At 39.5% G+C, this 19,962-nt stretch overlaps 1 protein-coding gene across 3 annotated transcripts in view; it reads left to right on the top strand.

Moving 5' to 3' along the window:
• CHRM3 (cholinergic receptor muscarinic 3) overlaps nt 1-19,962 on the top strand; it is a 526,832-nt gene that overhangs the window by 222,125 nt on the left and 284,745 nt on the right. For 2 of the 3 annotated variants that reach the window (XM_061198253.1, XM_061198264.1), the window contains exon 3: nt 13,082-13,144. The gene's annotated coding sequence lies outside the window, so the exon portion shown is untranslated. The remainder of the gene's footprint in view (nt 1-13,081; nt 13,145-19,962) is intronic. The other variant, XM_061198258.1, reaches the window with a different exon arrangement.

Below are 19,962 nucleotides of genomic sequence, written 5' to 3'. Positions count from 1 at the left end.
GAGTTTGGCAGGGGTGATCTCAGAAAAATGGGTGTTACTAGAATGAGACCGTTTCTGTAAAATCCAGATGGACCTTTCTAAGGGAAGACAGGGACCCCTCCATTGCTGTCAGCCATCAATCAAGAATAAGCTCCTCCCCTGGCCTGGCCCTGGGCATCCTCCAGACTGCTTCTGCTTCACAAAGACTGGGGTATAGCCTTGCTTACTAGAAGGCACTGATTGTTCAACAACAAACACAGCCCAAGACAAAATATAACTTCTATAGGTATTTTCAGGATTTTAATCTGGGAACTCACAAATGAACTAAGGAGAGTCAAACATCTTAAGTGGGAAAGAAGAATAATACTACATGAATAATACAATTATCTTCATTACCATAGTGCCTATTCCCTGATATAATTCGTGTCATCCTTTTGTTCCACTCCTTGGGCCCAAACTGAGGGAAGTCTTTTAACACTGGATGCAGCAAACATTTTTTTCCCTCAACTCTGGGAAGCCAGGATCCTTTCTTACATATCAGTTTTACAGTGAGATGTTGGAATCCACATATGACTTTTGAAAATGGTACCTAAATCACGGTCCACACTCTTCCTTCGGTTTCTTTATCTTCCCCTCCAGTAAACAACCTAGTGCTTTCATTAATGTTTTTGCTTCTGTGTCTTCTTGTAAAAGTTTAAAGGTGTATTGTATAAAAGCAGTGAATGCCCATTGTGAGATTTCGAAAATAAGCGAAAGAACACACACACAAAGAATAAAAATAAACCATTATTCAGTTCCCAAGTTATAGCCACTGTTAACATGTTGATCTGCAAGTTGACCTATATGAAATTGCTGATAATTGACTGTTTTGGACCCGGTCAATCAGCACATTCATTTGGTTAAACCTAAATTTTCTGTGTCTTTTTAAAGATTACTTTATGTGTGTATTTGTGCTTTTAAGATTGTGGACAGCTTGTCCAGACAACATTATATCTAGGTTGGTTTTTTTTATCGTAATATAATATAGAGTACATTTTGCCATGTGACTGTTCTTTAAAAATATAATTTTTACATGAGAGTTTCTTTTAAGGAGCTCCTTCATCTGTTTTTTTGCTTCATAGATTGGGGGTCCTGGGCTCCAGGAGGGGTGTTATTCAGTGGCATGTGTTAACCGTTTACCAACCAAAGGCATTGCTTAAGCCAGCATAAAAAAACTGTATTAGCTCAGGACATTTGAGCATTTTCTGAAAGGTATTTAACAAGAAAAACTCCAGGGAAACTGATTAAATACGTTATTTACACCACCAACAGTATTATATTTCCTGAGAACAGCTGTACAATAGGAACTGACAAAATTATAATTCATCATATCAAAATTGACCTTTCCAAATATTTGAGAGGTTGGAATTTTAGCTAAATCCATTTTGAAGAGTTTGTTCGATTTTCAAGAGTGTATCTAAGAATGTCATGGTTGCATTTTAAAATGTGGTATTCGAAAATATGTATTTCTAAATATTATCATTGAATGTTTTTTCTATCCCAGCTCAATTAGTTTTTGTTTTGCAACATAGCATGCAGTATTTCTTTTTCAGAAAAATAAATTTATTTTTCGTGATGTCATGGAGTCTTTGAATTTTGAGAGAAATACTTATCCAGACTCAAGAGCAAATTAATTTTCAAGCTAGGCTAGACTCTGACGAATAGATTTTTTTTGAGCTGTTTGTACAATGCAGCATTTACCCTGGTTCCCCTAAGAAAACCTCACCTGGCCAAACAAGAGTCAGGATATACCTGCCTTGAGGAAATTCACAATGCATTGCTCAGTTTTAACATTTCTGACTAATCCTGTTGTAAAGATAATGATAACATAGTATTTAAGCCAGTATTTCCCAAATTTATTTGAGCACCAAATCTCTTTTTGGAATATTGTGGAGCTCCTAGGACTTGGGGTGAAGTCTAGAAAATACTGTAAACACCTATGAAGAGTCCTTTGATTGCTCGATTTTGTCTCCTCTACACACTGTCATCTTGGTCATTTATTAGAATCCAGACAGTTAAAGTGGCTCTCTACTACAATGCCAGCAAGAGTTACTTTTTATAAAGATGATAAAGTGTTGTATCAAAAACTTTGATCTACAGTGTGGCATTTAAATATCAATATTTTTAATAAGCACAAGTATACAGCACTGTGAATGATGATGAGTTCTAATATTAATTTCCATTGTGTTCCTTATACACACACACACACACACACACACACACACAATGGATGACAGATTGTAGATCAGATGACCACTCGAATGATCCCCTGGAGGTTCCTTTTGTGGCTGGAACGAATGGCTGTGACAGTCCCTTTTATGTCCCCACACAGTTACGGTTTCATGACAGTATCCCTGAGTACCCTGCTTATCTTGTATCTTCTAGAAGCATTTATAAATCTTCTCAGTCTCTGCCTGCAGTTAAGTTTGTTTATTTTAATCGCCTGTATTCCCAAGGAGTCTGGCCTAGCTGCATTTCTCTCTGAGAAGTGCCTGCAGTTAAGAGTTTACCAGGCAGGTCCTCCTTATTTGCTCTGGTCTTCTCTGTGTGTCTACTTTGGTAGCAATGTGGACCTAAGGGCACATTTGGGGCACACAGTCCTTACCTACAGTCTTGTGAAAGAGATGGACCCATGAATAGATGAGTGGGGATAACTTTTAACTACAGGGAGTGTCGGAGTCTCAGAACCTAGCAGTCCAGAGAGGGAGTGTGGTGAGGACAGAAGCTGAGAGAGGCCAGCAGGGCATCAGGTGTGGCAGATCCTGTCTGACTTGAACAGGAGCTCAGCCTTCATCATGTCGGGGCTTTGTTTTCAAGTTACTTTTCCATTAGAATGTAATATATGGCCATTAAAAAAAAAATCTTAGAAAATAAGAATGTTAGATTTTTAAAAATCACACACATTCCCATCATTTAAAAGACAGGCACATTATCATTTAGCTGTAGTATTTCCTTCCTCTTTTTCACAAGGTGCAGTTATTTTTTTATCATTCCTCTGAGGTAAGTTGATGATTTTAACTTCAGGCTGTGGATGAGAAAACCAAGGCACTGAATCACGTTAACTACCCAGAGTCCAAATTGCTTCTATTGCTGAAGACCCAGCATGGAAATTTCCTGAGTCCTGAAATGAAGAGTAAAAAGTGGGGAAAAAAAAAGAAAGAAAGAAAAACTTTAGTCTCCAAACAAGCAAATTCTAGGCATAGAGAAAAATATGCCTTTATTATTATTAATTTTAATTTTTAAAAACATATCTGCCTTAGATGTTTTAAACTGAGCTAATATGATTACTAATTCTTCATCATCTAATGAATTCCAAAGTGTAATTGATGAGTTTGGCTGTCTCATTACCAAGGGGAGATCTTAGACTGCAAATTTGTTAGTGGTCCTTTAAGGTGTTTCTCTGATTCCTGTGTTTTTCCATGTAGAGCAACTTACTGAAAGGAGTGTTTACTCATTTTCACTTGATACAACACAAGCCTTTAAAAATCCTTTCTCTGAATAATAGTTCTTGTTGTTTTCCTGAAATATGTTTTTCCAAGGATTATTTCCCTTTTATGACACAGCATTGGAACATTGGCTAAAGGTTGTTTCCAGTCTGCCCTTGGTACAAGACCGCCTCTGAGAACCAACAGATAATAAAGAGATGCTGCTGAGAACAGTTTTTCTTGCCAAAAATCAGATAGACTTATCGATTGATCAATAAATAGACAGAGGTAATATCCAATTACAGTGAGGAAAGTGGGAAACAAATCGCTAAATATTTTTGATAAGTAAATAGCATTTTCTACTAAAATAAATGTGATGATCCTAGGACCTATAAGTTACAGTTTTAGCAATATATAACTATAAAAATTAACGTACATGTACAGAGACACAAGGATTATTATTGCTAAATTGTTTATAATAGAAAAAAGGAAACAATCCTGTTCTCATAAACAGTAAAAGGATTGAATAAATTGTGGCACATCCATGCTGAGGTGGGTTCATCAGCTCTTACAAAGCGTGTGTTAGATCCACTGGGATGGATGAGGAATTTGTGCTGTATTGTTTAGTGAGAAGGGAATATGCATAATAATATAAATGGCAGGATAACAGTAAAGGAAATGGGTAAGTTTGAAAAGTGAAAGCATGTGTAATGATAAACATCAAACTGTAAACATGCAAGGGATTAAATTTGGGAGTGAGAATGGGAGGAAGACAATCATTTTTTTCCTTTTATGTAACTAAGTATTGTTTGGTTTATTAAATGAGCTTTATTACTTTATAACTTAGAAAAAAGAAAAGCGTTTTGTTATGTATTGTTATACAGGAATGGTCATTTAATTCTGTTTCTAAATTGCTAGGCTGCCTAGAATTCAGGCTGACAGAGATTAAGACCTAAGAACAGAAAATGAATGACAGAAGCAGGGTGAACAAAACAGCTTCCTGCCCCTTAGGATTCTTCCCACTCTGTTTCCATAGGTTCTTTAGAATTGTAGATAAGTTAGTCTCCTAAGCTTACTCACAAGTGCATGTATCAACTCATAAATAACTCTATCTCCACTATGAATAAAAAGGTAGAAAATAATAGTTTTTCTGGATAAAAGGAAAAGTGAACGTTTGTAACCCATGGCCCGTGTTCTTCCCACCTCATTTCTACCAGTAATACAGATTAACTACTTTTTGACCACCCTGTCTTACCAGTTTAAGAAATATCATGGTGAATCACATGCAATAAATTACTCTTTCACCCTTTAATTCAGATAATAGGTCCCACATAATATCCAGTGGTATGAGTTGCCTTCAAATTAATTGTTATGAAAGGAGCTGTGGTTTTGAAATGTGCTTGTTCGTTTTTTATCCTTATACTGAAAGGTGTTAGTTAGCAAACAGGGATATTTCTCTTCTGTCATCATACATGTTCTACTCAAAGGTCATATTTTATTTTAAATCCACCACTTGGAAGACAAGGACAAAATTCAGAAATGGTAGGACTTGGGCTAAGTGATTCTTTAATTCTTTTCAGCTTCAACATTCTATGATTTTATGATTTTAAAGAAAAATAAAAGCCAAAACTACAGATAAAGCTAGACATAATCTTCTGAAGGCTTTTGTTGACTGTAGAACTGAATATAAAATTGGGAGTGTCTTAGTCTTCTAGGGCTGCTATAACAAAATACCAGATTAAGCTTAAACTGGAGGCTGATGGGCCAAGGTCAAGGTGCCAGCAGCGTTGGTTTCTGGGGAGGGCTCTGTCCTTGGCTTGCAGACAGTGCCTTCTCAGTGTGTCCTCGTGTGGCCTTTTTTCTATGCATGGGGGCTGGGGGTAGAGAGAGAGCAAGAGAGAGCTTGTTCTTGAGAGCACTGGGTGTCTCCTCCTCTTCTTATAAAGACAGAGTCCTATTGGATGAGGGCCCAACCCTACGACCTTGGGGGTTAGGGCTTCAACTTATTATAACTTTGAGGAAGACACAGTTTAGTCCATAACAGGGAGAAAAATAGGCATAGGATACTATAGGATACTAGAGTTGTGTATGTTTCACTTTATGCTAAGTTTCTGCTTTCTGAGTTTTCAGTGCATCTTTTAGTAAAAGCAATAAATTGAAGTGACATTTAACTGCCTTTTCCAGCCAGCAGTCATAATCTTTAAAGTCTGATTTTATAAAGTCATGCATTATTTCATTAAATTGTTAAAATGTCTTTATGTTTAACATTTTATGCAATACATATATATGCATATACCTTTCTAAAGAGTTACATTTAAAACTATCTTTTAAAAAGTTTTACTTTTTTTTTTTAATTTTATTTATTTATTTATTTATTTATGGCTGCGTGGGGTCTTCGTTTCCGTGCGAGGGCTTTCTCCAGTTGCGGCAAGCGGGGGCCACTCTTCATCGCGGTGCGCGGGCCTCTCACTATCGCGGCCTCTCTTGTTGCGGAGCACAGGCTCCAGACGCGCAGGCTCAGTAATTGTGGCTCACGGGCCTAGTTGCTCCACGGCATGTGGGATCTTCCCAGACCAGGGCTCGAACCCGTGTCCCCTGCATTGGCAGGCAGATTCTCAACCACTGTGCCACCAGGGAGGCCCCAAAAGTTTCTTTTAAAATAGCTTTAGTGTTGAAAGAACTGTTTAAACCTCAGTTAGATGTTAAATGTCATCAAGTTTCTGTTATTTAACTGGCACTGTAGAAATACTAATCAGTTGTTAAATACTTTTTTTTTCAGAATTATAAAAAAAATTAAAATACAGAACACAAAATTCACATCTAATTACAGAAAGAACTAACCAACAAGCATTCATATTATTGGTTAAATTCCTTTCAGTCACTTTTCTGTGTCCACAGAGCAAAAAGTGAAATTACAAAATTTGGGTAATACTCTTCACCCTGTTTTGTGTATCTAGCTGAATTTAGCCTCCAACATTTATCTCAGCAGTACGAGATTAGGTTTGCTCAAATTGGATTGACAAGCGGTCATTTTTCATGAATGGGGGTAATGTTTCCTTCTCCCATTAAGACTCTGTCAAAATTGAAATGGAGAACAATACTTTTCACTTAATTGTCTGTTGATACTGCCTCGAATTTCTAGAACTCTTGGCCTAATGAGACTTTCTAGGAGTCTCAGTATCCACTCCTGCAGGCCTCAGGCTCAGGGAGTGGTAAGAATTGAAAACTAGCAGGCTGCAGGTCTCAGGCCTGCCCAGTCTCTGTGCAGTAAATGAGGAGATTCATCCCCTTCTGTTAGTGGTTTCTGGGAGAACCAACAAGAGATCTGGGGTAGGCCTTGGCAAGAGACAGTCTATAGTTTATCTTCCTCAAATCCTGGTTTGCTCTCCTCGTTCTAATTTAAATGTAGATGCCATCCACCACCACCCCAGCATGCCTCCTGTGAAGGTAAGGGACTTAGTGATCTGATCTGCTCCACAATCACCAATCCCCTCACCCCAAAATACTGACTCTTGCCCATGTTCCCAACCACTGGCTGAGGTCTTGTCAGCTTATATGATGAACCACCAAGTTGGCTGCCATCTTGATAACAAGTGTGGAACCTGCCTGGAAGACTTCTGAAACTGTGCTCCCCATCAGCCAGCCTGGCCCATTGGATCTCATTCTGGGTTTGCAGTGTCTCCTGAGATACTTGTCGACTGAAAAAAAAATGCACGACCTAAAAATTGAGGATTACGTTTTATTCGGCAGACATACTTAAGCCTAGGTGACAGCCTCTGAGGGATTGCTCTGAAGAGGTAAGGGAGGAGCCAGGGTACAAAAGAGTCTTTGCAAAATAACTAGGTAGTCGGAACATCAAAAGATTACTGTTAATTAAAGAAAAACAGACATCTCAAGTTAATGAATTTAGCATTTTTCTATGTATAGGAAGATGCAAGAATCTAGACTCATTGAAATCATTCCTTTGATGTGCCTCTTGACTATCTAGGGCCAGTGTCTTGCTTTTCTCCATGCTGAATCCCCTCAGGGTGCACAGTCAGGGGACAGACAGCTGCAGCGGCTGACGGCTTGATGGCCACAATATCCTTTGTTCACTGATGTGGCAGGCAACACTGTTTGTCTCCACGCTGCAGTCAGTGGTGATACAACACTCACTGATTGAAAAAAAAAAAACAACTCCCAAAGTGGATGATTTTCTTTAGCTCCGGAATGCCGTTCCCATTTGCTGTCTCTTCCCTGCCACAGTGTTGTGCGCTCAGGAATACCCAGGTAGAGCCTATCTTAGAACACTTGGTGTCCACCAGGAACTCTTGTGCTGCTCTGAGCAAGGCCCATTGACCAAAACAGCCAAACAACTTCTCAAAATCCTTGTAGCGATTGACGGACCAAAGGAACCTCTCTACTCATTCAGACCAGGAGTTGTGTTCACTTCATAAGCTGGATGAAGTAAAACAAGAAGGATAGAGAGAGGAGGATAATGGTAAATGGAAAAAGATGAAGCAGCACCAAGTTTTCGCTCGATAATCCCTGCAGAGCTGTGGTTCTATACAGAGCAAGCAAGCATCTGTTTCTTTATCTATAAAATGCGGGTAGCAATAGATAGGGCTGTGCTGATGACATGATTGGGTGTATGTCAAGGGCTTGGAATAGCACCTGGAATATGGAGAGCGTTCGGTAAATGTTTGTTGTTGCTATTGTTGTTCCTACTATTATTAAATGGGATTTGAAATGGAAAAGATCTAAGCTAGTTCCTTAACTGGTCAACTTGGAGACAGTTATTTGATCCCTGAGCCGCCTCTGCAAATTGGGAGTAATAACCAGTCCGGCACACAGGAAACAACACTTATTCTCTCAGCCTCTTTCACCTGCTGTGATTTTTGTTTTCCTTCAGTTACAAAGGAATGAATGATTTTATTCGTAAGAACTGTTGCATGTTTTCATTAGTTCTGTCTCTCCCTCTCTAGATGGGGTGGATAAAAATGCGAAGATGGGCTCTGAAGGGAACAAATCAAAATACAAATCTGAATGAGCAAAGATATTTAGTGAATGCTGTTTTTGAATAAGAACTGAATGCAAACCAGACCTAGCATAATATATACATTTTTGGAACTGTATTTATCCTATTCCCATGAAATAGGCTGTCAGGCTCAACTTTGTCAAAGCACTTGTTATCAGATAAGGAGGTTAAAAGACTAAAGATACGTTGTGAAATTAAATAGGGGAATATTCTAGGTCCTCCCTGAGAGTTTGGGGTCTAATTTCAACCAAATACTAGAAGTTAATTAATTAAGCTTATTTATTTCAAGACTGTGAGCAGGTAAAATGCTGTCCAAATTAGAGGGCTGCAGATTCATTTATCAACCACTTAGCTCGCAAAACATTCACATAAATGCTTTGCATCTTCCTAGACATGGGAGAATATGCACATTCAAAATCATTAGGAAGTAGGCAAAATGATTTTTTGAAAAAATTTTAAGGAAATGAGACAGCTCAAATTATCATATTAAACGTCCAAAACCGGTACCTCATTGAGTGATCTTCTCAGAGCGCGTGCTCCATAAACACCGGATGATCTGACAGAAAGAAACTACTACTTAAAAGACCTTGTCAAAATAGCCTACCTTTCTCTATATACATCTTAACTCAAAGTAATATTTCGTTGGCCTATTGAAAGAAGCCTCTCACCTGGCCTTCCATAATTATTATTCTGTCTCTGGCTTTGTTTTCCTCATTATTTGGCTAACTGCATAATTACAACAATGATCTCTAGAATCGCCAATTATATTTTGATTATGAAACCTTTTGAACTATGTTTACTGGAATTTGGAAGAACCTGTCATTTATACTCAGAGATTTGAAGCTTACCCCTAAATGAATGTCATGTGCAATTAACTTGCAATAGAGTGAATGTGAAGCTAGGATGAAAGCCAGTTCCCTTGCTGGTTTTCAGAATGAATGCTTTGCTGAATCTAATCTAGAGAAACTTAGATAAACTTCAGGGTGTTCAGTCTTATTTATTGTTCTCCAATTCATTTAGTGAATAAGGTCTTTTTATTAGCAGACACGTTAATGACTGAATGGTGTTCGTTTCTTTTGTCATTAATCGTGCCACTTAATTTTTATTATTGAGAGATATGTATTTGCTTATTTTCAATTATGTGAATCTCAATATGTAGGCATGTTGGGACACTCTTAATTGTAAATTAGGCAAGTGTGTTCTGGATATTTATTAATTTTAATGATAAAACCCATATAACAAAGACATATTGAGCAACAGCTGGGTGCAAGACACTTAGTAAGTTACTGTGAAAAGACCGGCACGTGCTTAGCGGAATTCACTGAGCACTTGCCCTTTAACTCGTTAGATTTGATAAGGAATCTGTGGTGAAAGATGAATTCTAGGCTCACTGGCATGCCCCGTATGGCAGAAAACGTCTATTTGTTAGATAGAGAGGAGAGACAGAAATCAGTATTAAAGAGGCCTCCATATTGGTTTTTGGTAGACTTCCTTGATTATACTTTCTTTATTTTAGACTTTGATGGATTGCATTTTTTGGCAACAAGGTTGATTTTCCTTGTTTGATGACTTACCCATCACTTCCTCTGGTAGGAATGGGCGTGTTAATACACTGTTGAATTTTCTCCTGAAGTTCCCATCATAGAGATACTATTTCCTAAAGAGATGCTTGTATCTAAAAGGAGCAGGGCAATGAGTGGAAAGAGACAGACAGCCTGGATTCAAGTGACCTCTGCTCACTCACACCCCCAGCCTCAGTTTCCCCACGCATAAAGTGAATGGCTCTCATGAAAGATTGGCTCCAGCCACTTCCTTCCTTAGGACACCTCAGACTGGGGCCCCCAAGGGAGGAGCAAGCTGAGAGGCCTCGCTTGAGTCAGGTGCCCGCCTTTTGCCAAAAGGAGGAGAGGGTCCCTTGATTGACAGTTCCAGTGCTGGGGGCAGTAGTAGAGGGAGAGGCTCTGGGCGTGGGGGGATGGGTGGTTCTGAGCCGGTAAAGTGGCTGATGTTCTCTGAGATAGTGCTTCTCCAGCTGCGAAGGACCAATGACTTTTTTTTTTTTTTTTTTAATTCAAGGGCTTCTGCTAGGGTTCTTGAGAGTCTGTACAGGAAGTGTTTTTGTTTGTTGTTTTGTTTTGGTTTTGTTTTCATCGTCCTTTGCCCTGGTCTCTGTTTTTTTTTTAATATTTAATTTTTTTATTTTTTATTTATTTATTTTATTTATGGCTGTGTTGGGTCTTCGTTTCTGTGCGAGGGCTTTCTCTAGTTGTGGCAAGCGGGGGCCACTCTTCATCGCGGTGCGCGGGCCTCTCACTATCGCGGCCTCTCTTGTTGAGGTGCACAGGCTCCAGACGCGCAGGCTCAGTAATTGTGGCTCACGGGCCTAGTGGCTCCGCGGCATGTGGGATCTTCCCAGACCAGGGCTCGAACCCGTGTCCCCTGCATTGGCAGGCAGATTCTCAACCACTGTGCCACCAGGGAAGCCCCGAATGACTTTTCTTTCTTTTCTTTTTTCCCAATCCTTTGCAGGTTGATACTTTTTTTTTAAAACAAACATGTAAAATAAAAATGTATCTTTAAATGATCAATCAAACATTTCTCCATCTCTAGGCTTATCCTGTCACACACCCTCAGAGGAGTTCCTTGCCTCCTTGCTGAGGAAATCCCCCTGCACATGCCCCTAGGATCCCTCCACTTCTCACCTCGCAGCCTCTTCTCATCCTCCTGTCATCTGACTTACCCTTCACCTCTCTAGAAACTGCAAGGTCCTCCTTTTAAAAACCCAGCAATGTCTTATCAGGTCTCATCCTCAAGTTCTCCTGTGGCACCTACTCTTCCTTCCAGATGGATGCTCTGTGCTCAAGGACATCCCTTACAAGAACACACTTCCCTCCTCCTTCTCTCATGGAACTTGGTGCCTTTTTCCTCTCTGGATCAACCTTCTAAGAGAGATGCTTTTCTAAGATTCTGGCCCAAATGTCTGGCTCTGTACACTTTAAAATGTGAATATCAGTGTCCAAAGAGGGGTTAGGGGATTTTCTTTAAGATTTGATTATATCCCAAGATATTTGCAAACAATGTATTTGATAAGGGACTGAAATCCAAAATATATTTTAAAAACTTGTACAACTAAATGTCAAAAAAAGAACCCCAACAACCCGATTAAAAAATGGACAGAAGACCTGCAGAGATAGTTTTCCAAAGAAGATATACAGGTGGCCAACAGGCACATGAAAAGATTCTCAACACCACTACTCATAAGGTAAAAGCAAATCAAAACTACAGTGAGATACCACCTCACACCTGTCAGAATGACTGTTATGAAAAAGACAAGAAATAACAAGTGTTGGCGAGGATGTGGAGAAAAGGGAGCCCCTCGTACACTGTTGGTGGGAATGTAAGTTGGTGCAGCCACTATGGAAAACAGTATGGAGGTTCCTCAAAAAAGTAAAAGTAGAACTACCATATGATTCAGCAATTCTACTTCTGGGTTTTTATCTGGAGAAAACAAAAACACTAATTTGAAAAGATATGTGCACCCCTATGTTCATTGCAGCATTATTTACAATAACCAAGATATGGCAGCAACTGATGTGTATATTGTTAAAGGAATGGATAAAAAGGTGGTGTTCTGGAATATTACTCAGCCATAAAAAAGAATAAAATCTTGCCATTTGTGACAACATAGGTATACCTAGAGGATACTATGCTAAGTGAAATAAGCCAGGGAGAGTAAAACAAGTACTGTATGATTTCACTTATATGCAAAATGTAAAAAACAAATGGACAAAATAAAACAGAAACAGACTTCATAGATCCAGAGAACAAACTGGTGGTTGCAAGAGGGGAGAGGGTTGGGGGAACAGGTGAAATAAGTGAAGGGGATTAAGAGGTACAAACTTCCAATTGTAAAATAAGTCAGAATGATGTAATGTACAGCATGGGGAATATGGTCAGTATATTGTAACAACTTTGTGTGGTGACAGATGGTCTCTAGATGTATTGCGGTGATCATTTCATAATGTGTACAAATATCAAATCACTGTGTTGTACACCTGAAACGAATCTAATATTGTATGTCAATTATAATTCAATTTATAAAGATTTGATCCTGTCTCTGTGTGAGAGTTGAACTAATCATAAGATAGTGGTACGTATATACTTCCAGTAGTGTCTGGGAGAAGACAGTGAATTGGAACTTCTAAGGAATCATTCCTGTGACTTCTCTTTGAAAGTAGACGGCGCTAAGTCATTTACTGAAAAAGGAAGGCACCATCACTAACATGTAAAATTAAGGGATGAGCAACTTTTTTTTTTCTCCTTACTTTATGTCCTTTCACTGTGACTGGAGCTTTGGCAGGTATGAGGAACTACAGAAAGAGCCTTTCATCCGAAGTCAGTAGATGTGTTTCTTTTTCCAACAACAGGTGCCTTAACTCTCTGACCACCTGTGTCCTCATCAGTTACGAGAAGCGGTAGGGCACCATGATCTTTGAAGTCACTTTCTAGAAAATTCTGTGATGTTCTTACATTTTTTAGAAATCATTGTGTGTAACCTAGTGACTTTCCCTTTTCCAGGGTCCTGGCTTAATGTAAACTCTATTTTCTTGTTCTCTTCTAGCACCTGTTTTCTGATTAGAGACGAAATAAATGACATTCAGAACTTCCACTAAGGTACTGTAAGGTAAGATCTTTTTTTGAGTTGAGTTCTTTGCTTTAAAAAGGGGGCTTATGGCTTGATCTGTGAGCAGAGGTTAATGAAGAATAGGAATTTCTAGGTTAGTGTTTTTCAGTACAATTTATAATTGTTACTGTGTGCATCTTAAGGTAAATAAGTCATGCTCAACTTTTTGTGTCTCAGTAAAGGTACTTTTTTTTTTACTAATTTGTTCATCAGATTCAAAATTACAATGAAGGAATTTGTTGAAATATGAAATACGTTGATTTTATTTCAAAAACGTATTGTATCTTAACTGTAGTAATGTGAGGGTTTTTTAAATAGTGCAAAATGTTTGAATTTTTAGCAAATATAGGACCTTATAGCTTGTCTAATTCATACCTTAAATATTATCTTTTGATTATTTATATTGCCTTATTTGGAATCCTGTACAAAATCCGATTGTAAGTATAAAGAAAGAGCAACATTGTGAAAAAGCTCAATCCTTTTTAAATGTTATTGTTCATAATACTTTTTCTATTCAGCAGACAGTGCAGATAGCCTACCCAATATACATTCTCCCCTATTCCTTTCTTAAAAATTCCTGAAGTTTTGAAGGACAGTAAGACTTCCCAGACTCCTTTGCTGCAGCCACATGACCCAGTTCTGGCTAATGAGTTCTGAGTGATGGGCCCTGGGGAGGGTTTCCCTTCCTGAATTAACTCCTTCTTGAATTAAAAGAGCAGAGCTTCAAGAGGAGAATATTTTTGGAACATTTTCCTTTGTTATTACCCCTTCTTTCTACCTAGAAAGTAGTTCTAAAATTTGTAGCTGCAGGGTCTTAATTTATGAAAGTGACTGAGTGATGACACAGAGAAGTCAGTGTCACTGGAAGAAGAATTTATTACTTGCATTTCCCGAGAGAAGGGGGCACTCCATGAAGGGCCACCTGAGGAAGACCAGGTCTGGTCAAGGGGCAGAAAACAGAAATGAGGAGAAAGTCTAGGTCAGTGTCTTTCTTGGGAGTTTCCTCAGGAAAGGAAAGGCAGGGCAGGGTAAACAGATTAGGATTGGCCAGTTAGAATAATGTCGGTGGGCCCTGGGCTGCAAGGGTGGTCTCTGGTTGCCTGGTACCTGGCAGGGTGTTGATTTAGGCGGGGGAAATATTGACTTGGTGTGTGAGTTAGATAAGAAGGTGGATGGGACTGTAGACTCAGGATTGTTTGGTTTACATGCGAAAGATGTGCTGCAGGCCAAACCCTTTGCTATTTCTAAGAATTGGCTAGTCTTGGGACAGGCAGTTTCTCCCTGGTCGGTAACTTTTAAGATGTCAAAACATCATTAAATACAGAAAATAAAAAACATGGTTAATACAAAGCACAACCCCCATCTTGTAATCACAAGGACAAAAGCCACAACCAGGGATATTGGAGCAGAAAGGTAAAAGGAGCTTGACACCTTGATGACACTCTTAAGCTCTAGTGAAGCTACCATTACATTTCTTGTAGGAGACAAATAAATCCCTTAGACAAGCTTGTTAGGTCTTCTGATACTCGGAGCCAAATGCAGACTTAGCTGATTCTAGCATTCATATCTGTTCATGATGCTAGACGTATTTCTATACCTTATTTAGTCTTCACAGTAGTGCCATCAGGGTAAGTATTATGATCCCCATTTTACAGTGAGGAAACTGATGCTTTGAGATGTTAACAACTCTGTCCTATGATAGTAAGTATCAAAGGCAAGGTTTGAACTTGGACCTGTCAGGTGCCCTTCCCTGTACTCTGCTACGTCAGTGCTGGTCCTCACATTATGATGCCAGGAGCCTGTACTGTTGTTGTGGCATCATCAGTGCACTAATCCTTTGCACGTTCTTCAATAACACAGAAATTCCGCTAGATTATCCATTTATAAAACTAAGTGAACTAAGGCTATTCCATATTTTTAAAAAAAAGGAAAGAGAAAACTCTGGTTTGGGGGAATCAGGATGAATTGAAATTGCCTATGAAAGCAGGTGAAAGAAATACTAATTCCAAGTTTTTTAGTTTGCTTTTTGTTCTCTTGAAATAAAAGTTTAGGACTAATGGTCTAAATATGGCCACCAAAACTGAGCTTTTAAGCTACAGTCCTAATATTAAATACTTTCCTTCTAACAGTGTCCATTACTTCACTCAGGAGGCTCAGAAAAAAATGCAGGAAAAAGATAAATTATATAATAAAATTCCTTTCCAAAGAAAGACATGCAAGATATTGAATAAGGTACTGAGCTGAGTCGGGGGAGGAGGTGCTGGGTAATGGAAAAGTCCCTGGGCTGGAAACTAGGAGATGGGAAATGCAGGTGACAGCCAGCTCTTTGGAGGCTTAAAAAAGCTGTTTCCCCTCTCTGGACCTTTGTTCTTTGTTTGTAAATGGAGGGTGTATGATATTCTGATATTATCTTAATATAAAATAATAACTTACCTTGTTGGATGTCCATTGCTAATGCAGGGAAATGCTGTGTCTACTAAAGTCAACTTTTTTCTTTTTGGCCATTAAACTAAAGAGTTATCCGTGATTTTCCTTTTCCTGTCCTTTATTTCAAATACATCCTGAAATTCTTAATTTCTTTCTGTCTCTTCTGTTACAACCCTGCTCCAAGTCATCATTCTGTCTTGCCGGGACAACTGTGTAAGCTTCCTGGTGGTCTCCTGGCTTCTATTCTTGCCACACCAGAATCCCTTCTGTGTGCAAGACCAGTGTCTGGGGAACCTAGATCAGAGCTTGTTATTCTCCTGAGACCTGCTCAAAACCCTTCAACTCCTTTCTCTGCATTTAGAGTAGAACCCAAACGCCCGACCATGTCTTACCTATCTGGTACAATCAGGCTTCTACTTGTGCCTTTTCTCCCTGCTTCCTCAACACCAGTGGCCCTGTCTTTCATTCTGTTCCTTTGTGTTCTTGTCTCCCTAGGGCCGTGGCACGGCAGTCCCCTGGCTTGCAGGGGTCTGTCCCTGACGTTTCCCATTCAGATCTCAGCTGCAAATCTTCCCTAACCACTCTCTCTAAATGAGCACTATCCCAAGTTTAATTCCTTTTAAAAACTAGAAGTTTTAGGGACTTCCCGGGTGGTCCAGTGGCTGAGACTCCGTGCTCCCAATGCAGCGGGCCCGGGTTCGATCCCTGGTCAGGGAACTAGATCCCACATGCTGCAACAAAGATCCCGTGTGCCTCAACTAAGACCCGACGCAGCCAAATAAATAAATAAAATAAGTATTAAAAAAAAAAACTTAGAAGTTTTATTTTTAAGGCATATTAAAATACTCCCATATGGAAAAAGTACTTATTTGTATAGCTTAAGGGATTTAGGCAAGACATGAAGAATTCTGACATGTGTTTATGGTTTGTTGTATGGTCTAAGCTCCTTGAGGGCAGGGCCTCTCTGGTCTCTTTTCTTCACTGCCTGAACCGCAATACCTATAAAGATGCCTGTTCCCTGCAAGAAGCTTAGTAAATATTTATTGAATGAATGAATGTAGAGTCAAAAAATGCCTTAGGTAAAATATCCCAAAAGAAATTAAACAGTGCTTATAGATGTCCCCGATGGGTTTATTGCTCTAGACTGGAAAGAAAGGGAAAAAAAAAGAAGAAAAGATGAAAAAACAAATTCTGGGAACAGGGACAGACAACAATGCATGCAGAAAATAGCAGTAAATCCTTGGGAGGGACCACTTTTGGTATTGTCACTGGTGGCATTTCTGATCTATGGTGATGGGTGACAGAGCCCAGTTCTTTGGATCTTACATAGATTTATTAGTTAAGCCTAGCACATAGATGATTGGAAATGTTTGTTGAATGAAGGCCCAAAAGAATGAAATAATAAATTATCGAACTACTAAGAGCAAAGCTGCCTTTTTTTTCCAGTGGCCAACATAATATTCCCTTGATGCCAATATTTAGTCCCTGTTAGTAACAGACATTCCAAATACAGTGAGTGTGAAAAATGTTCCATGAAACTGAGTTCAATTACTGTGCTAGGCTTCTCCCTTAGAGAGCTTCAGAGTTAATTCCATCTTCCAAGTCAGTTGTCACAGGGACGATCCAGGATGGCACACCATGCAAATGTATTAAAATGCTGATGGGAAAATGGAAGTTCGAAAAATGTCTTATCTGTCAATTAAATGATGTAGCCTCGTGGTTAGATTACAGTAATTCGGGGGGTTTTTGTTTTCTGCCAATTGAGATTTGACAGCTGTTTATAAAATATTTACATTCTGATTTCAGTCACGTTGACAGCACTTTTGGATCTTTGGAAGATGATAATTATATGTTAGGAAAATGTTTTTAAAAATTTGAAGCTGATCTGTTGAGGGGGAAAATCTGTTTTAAAAATTGTACAAAGGAAGGAAATCCACTTTATAAAAGGATATACTTCTAATAAAAGTCAGAAATAATAGACATTTGTGACCTGAAGACACACTGCATGTTATGGGAAGGAGTATCCTTCTCCACTCTGCCTGTTTTGGGTCCCTTAGCTTTTCTTAACTCTGTCTAGCTGGGTATATGCTTCTCACCTTTTTTCACTTAATTATGCACGTGTGATATTTGTGTGGTAGGTACTTGGGTAAATTAGATAGGATTTGGGGGCATCCATATGGAATTTCGTGAAAAAATTTTCAATACATATACTTTGTATTAAAAGAAGAGAAAATAATGAAACAGAAACAGACTCATTGATGCAGAGAACAGACTTGTGGTTGCCAAGGGCGAGGAGGGTGGGGAAGAGATGGATTGGGAGTTTGGGATTAGCAGATGTAAACTATTATATATAGGATGGATAAGCAACTGTGTAGCACAGGGAACTATATTCAATATCCTGTGATAAACCATAATGGGAAAGAATATGAAAAAGAATGTATATATATGTATCACTGAATCATTTTGCTGTACAGCAGAAATTAACACAACATTGTAAATCAACTATACTTCAATAAAATAAGTTTTAAAAAAAGGAGAAGAGAAAATAAAAAGTATTGGGAAGAAAACTAAGTATTGAATTTCCAAATAAAATATTTTCAAATGTTTTAATGAAAAGCATAAATTCACAAATAACTTTTTCTTATGAGGTATTATGTTAGAAACATTGACTTGTAATTTCCAATCAGTGGTCTCTCCAAAGTCTTGATAGTTGCTATTTGTGGGATGCTTTGTAAGAACAAGGAGATGATAAAAAGTTTAAAACCTATTTTATAGCCATTCAGAAGGTTCCTGGAATTGAAATTATACCTAGAGAATCTGACGGCTATTACTTTCTTTCATTGACAACTGTAATGTTGAAATTTCTTAGAATAAGGCAAGTGATTCTGGAATCCAACCTAACATTTCAGTATCAAATATTTAAAATTTTTGTAGAAAGCATATATTCTTTTGTAGCCATCACCCTGCCCATAGCTTGGCCCCCACTAGATATGTATATCAGCTCTAAATGGACAGAAGTGGGCTCAACCCTGTCTAAAGGGACCAGGAGCAAAAGTATAATTGGAGGCCCTGGACCCACCCTCCTTCCCACCCCTGGCTCTTTCCTGCTCCTCCAGGGCCTCATGTGGACACTCAGCCTGGAAGTCCACCCCACCCCTCCCCACTGTGTCACAGCTGTCCCATGACCACCTGCTGGGTCCTGGATGCAGGGGAGGATGTATTGTGAAAACAACCACTGTATACCCTACAAATGAGCAGACTTGGGCCTGTGGGCAAGGGATTCTGGGGACCTGAGTTTGAAGCCTGGTCTAAAAGGAACCCAGCTCCCCTTGGGCATGTCCCTTGGAAAGGGTGAGGGCCAGAGTGGGTCCTCTGATGCAGTGCTTCTCAAATGCGAATGTGTGTACAGTCACCTGTTCAAATACAGATTCTGATTCCTAAGGGCTAAGGTGGGCCTGCGCTTTTGCATTTCTGCGGCGCACCCAGCTGCTGCCGTCAGTGACTGCACTCCGAGAAGCAAGACTGTAATGCACAAACCAAGGCAGGGGTCCCTTGCCTGGGTCTCCGGGAGGTACTGGACAGAAGTACCAGCTTTAGGTAAAGACAAAGATGGGGGCCTGCCGTGGAGAGCTGTTCTCTCCAGGAACCCCCAGCCCGGATCCTGTCCACCTGGTAACTCCTCCCTGTTCTGCACCAGGCCCCTTGGCAGCCTATCCCTCCACTTCCTTCACCCGCTCACAGCCCCTGGTCCCTGAGGGGCGGCAGCTCCCTCTCTGGTTGGACATTGAACTTGACGTCCGGGTGGCAGAGTCCACCTCGTCTGTGCTCAGAGCATCTCGGAGAAGCAGCAGGTACCGGGAGTCCCCATTATCCTTGCAGCCTGCGAGACCCGAGGCTCAGTACCAGACTCGGCTCAGCCACACCTGCCTCTGAGGATTGGGCCCCATGCCCAAAACCTGCTGGCCACACAGGGGTCTCAGGGCACCAGGGTGAATCTTATACACCAGGGTACTGCTGCCCAACACGTGGAATGCCCCACAATTAGGTTTAAGAAGGCACTGTAAGTGAAGGTAGTAAATCTAATAGTTCTCTAGCAAGATTTTAATACATGACACGGAAATAGATGAAAAAGCAAATCCGTTTTCAGAAATGACCCAAGTGAAAGCAATCCATTTTTTAAAAAAATACTTAAATTCTCAGTGGAACGTTTGAACTAAAAGGAAAAGAAAATCCAAATCAGGAACAAAATAAAGCAGAAAGTCACAGATCGTATTTTTAAATAAAAGGAGCATTTGTTTGTTATGCTATACACAAAAGAAATAAAATACAAAAAAAATCAAAATAAGTTGATCAAATAAGTTGATAAATGATCAAAATATATCACAGAGTAG

This window comes from Eubalaena glacialis, chromosome 1 (assembly GCF_028564815.1).
Source record: "Eubalaena glacialis isolate mEubGla1 chromosome 1, mEubGla1.1.hap2.+ XY, whole genome shotgun sequence".
Taxonomy (NCBI): Eukaryota; Metazoa; Chordata; class Mammalia; order Artiodactyla; family Balaenidae; genus Eubalaena; species Eubalaena glacialis.
The sequence above is the reverse complement of the archived record's forward strand: the minus strand, read 5'-3'. Positions and strand labels throughout refer to the sequence as shown.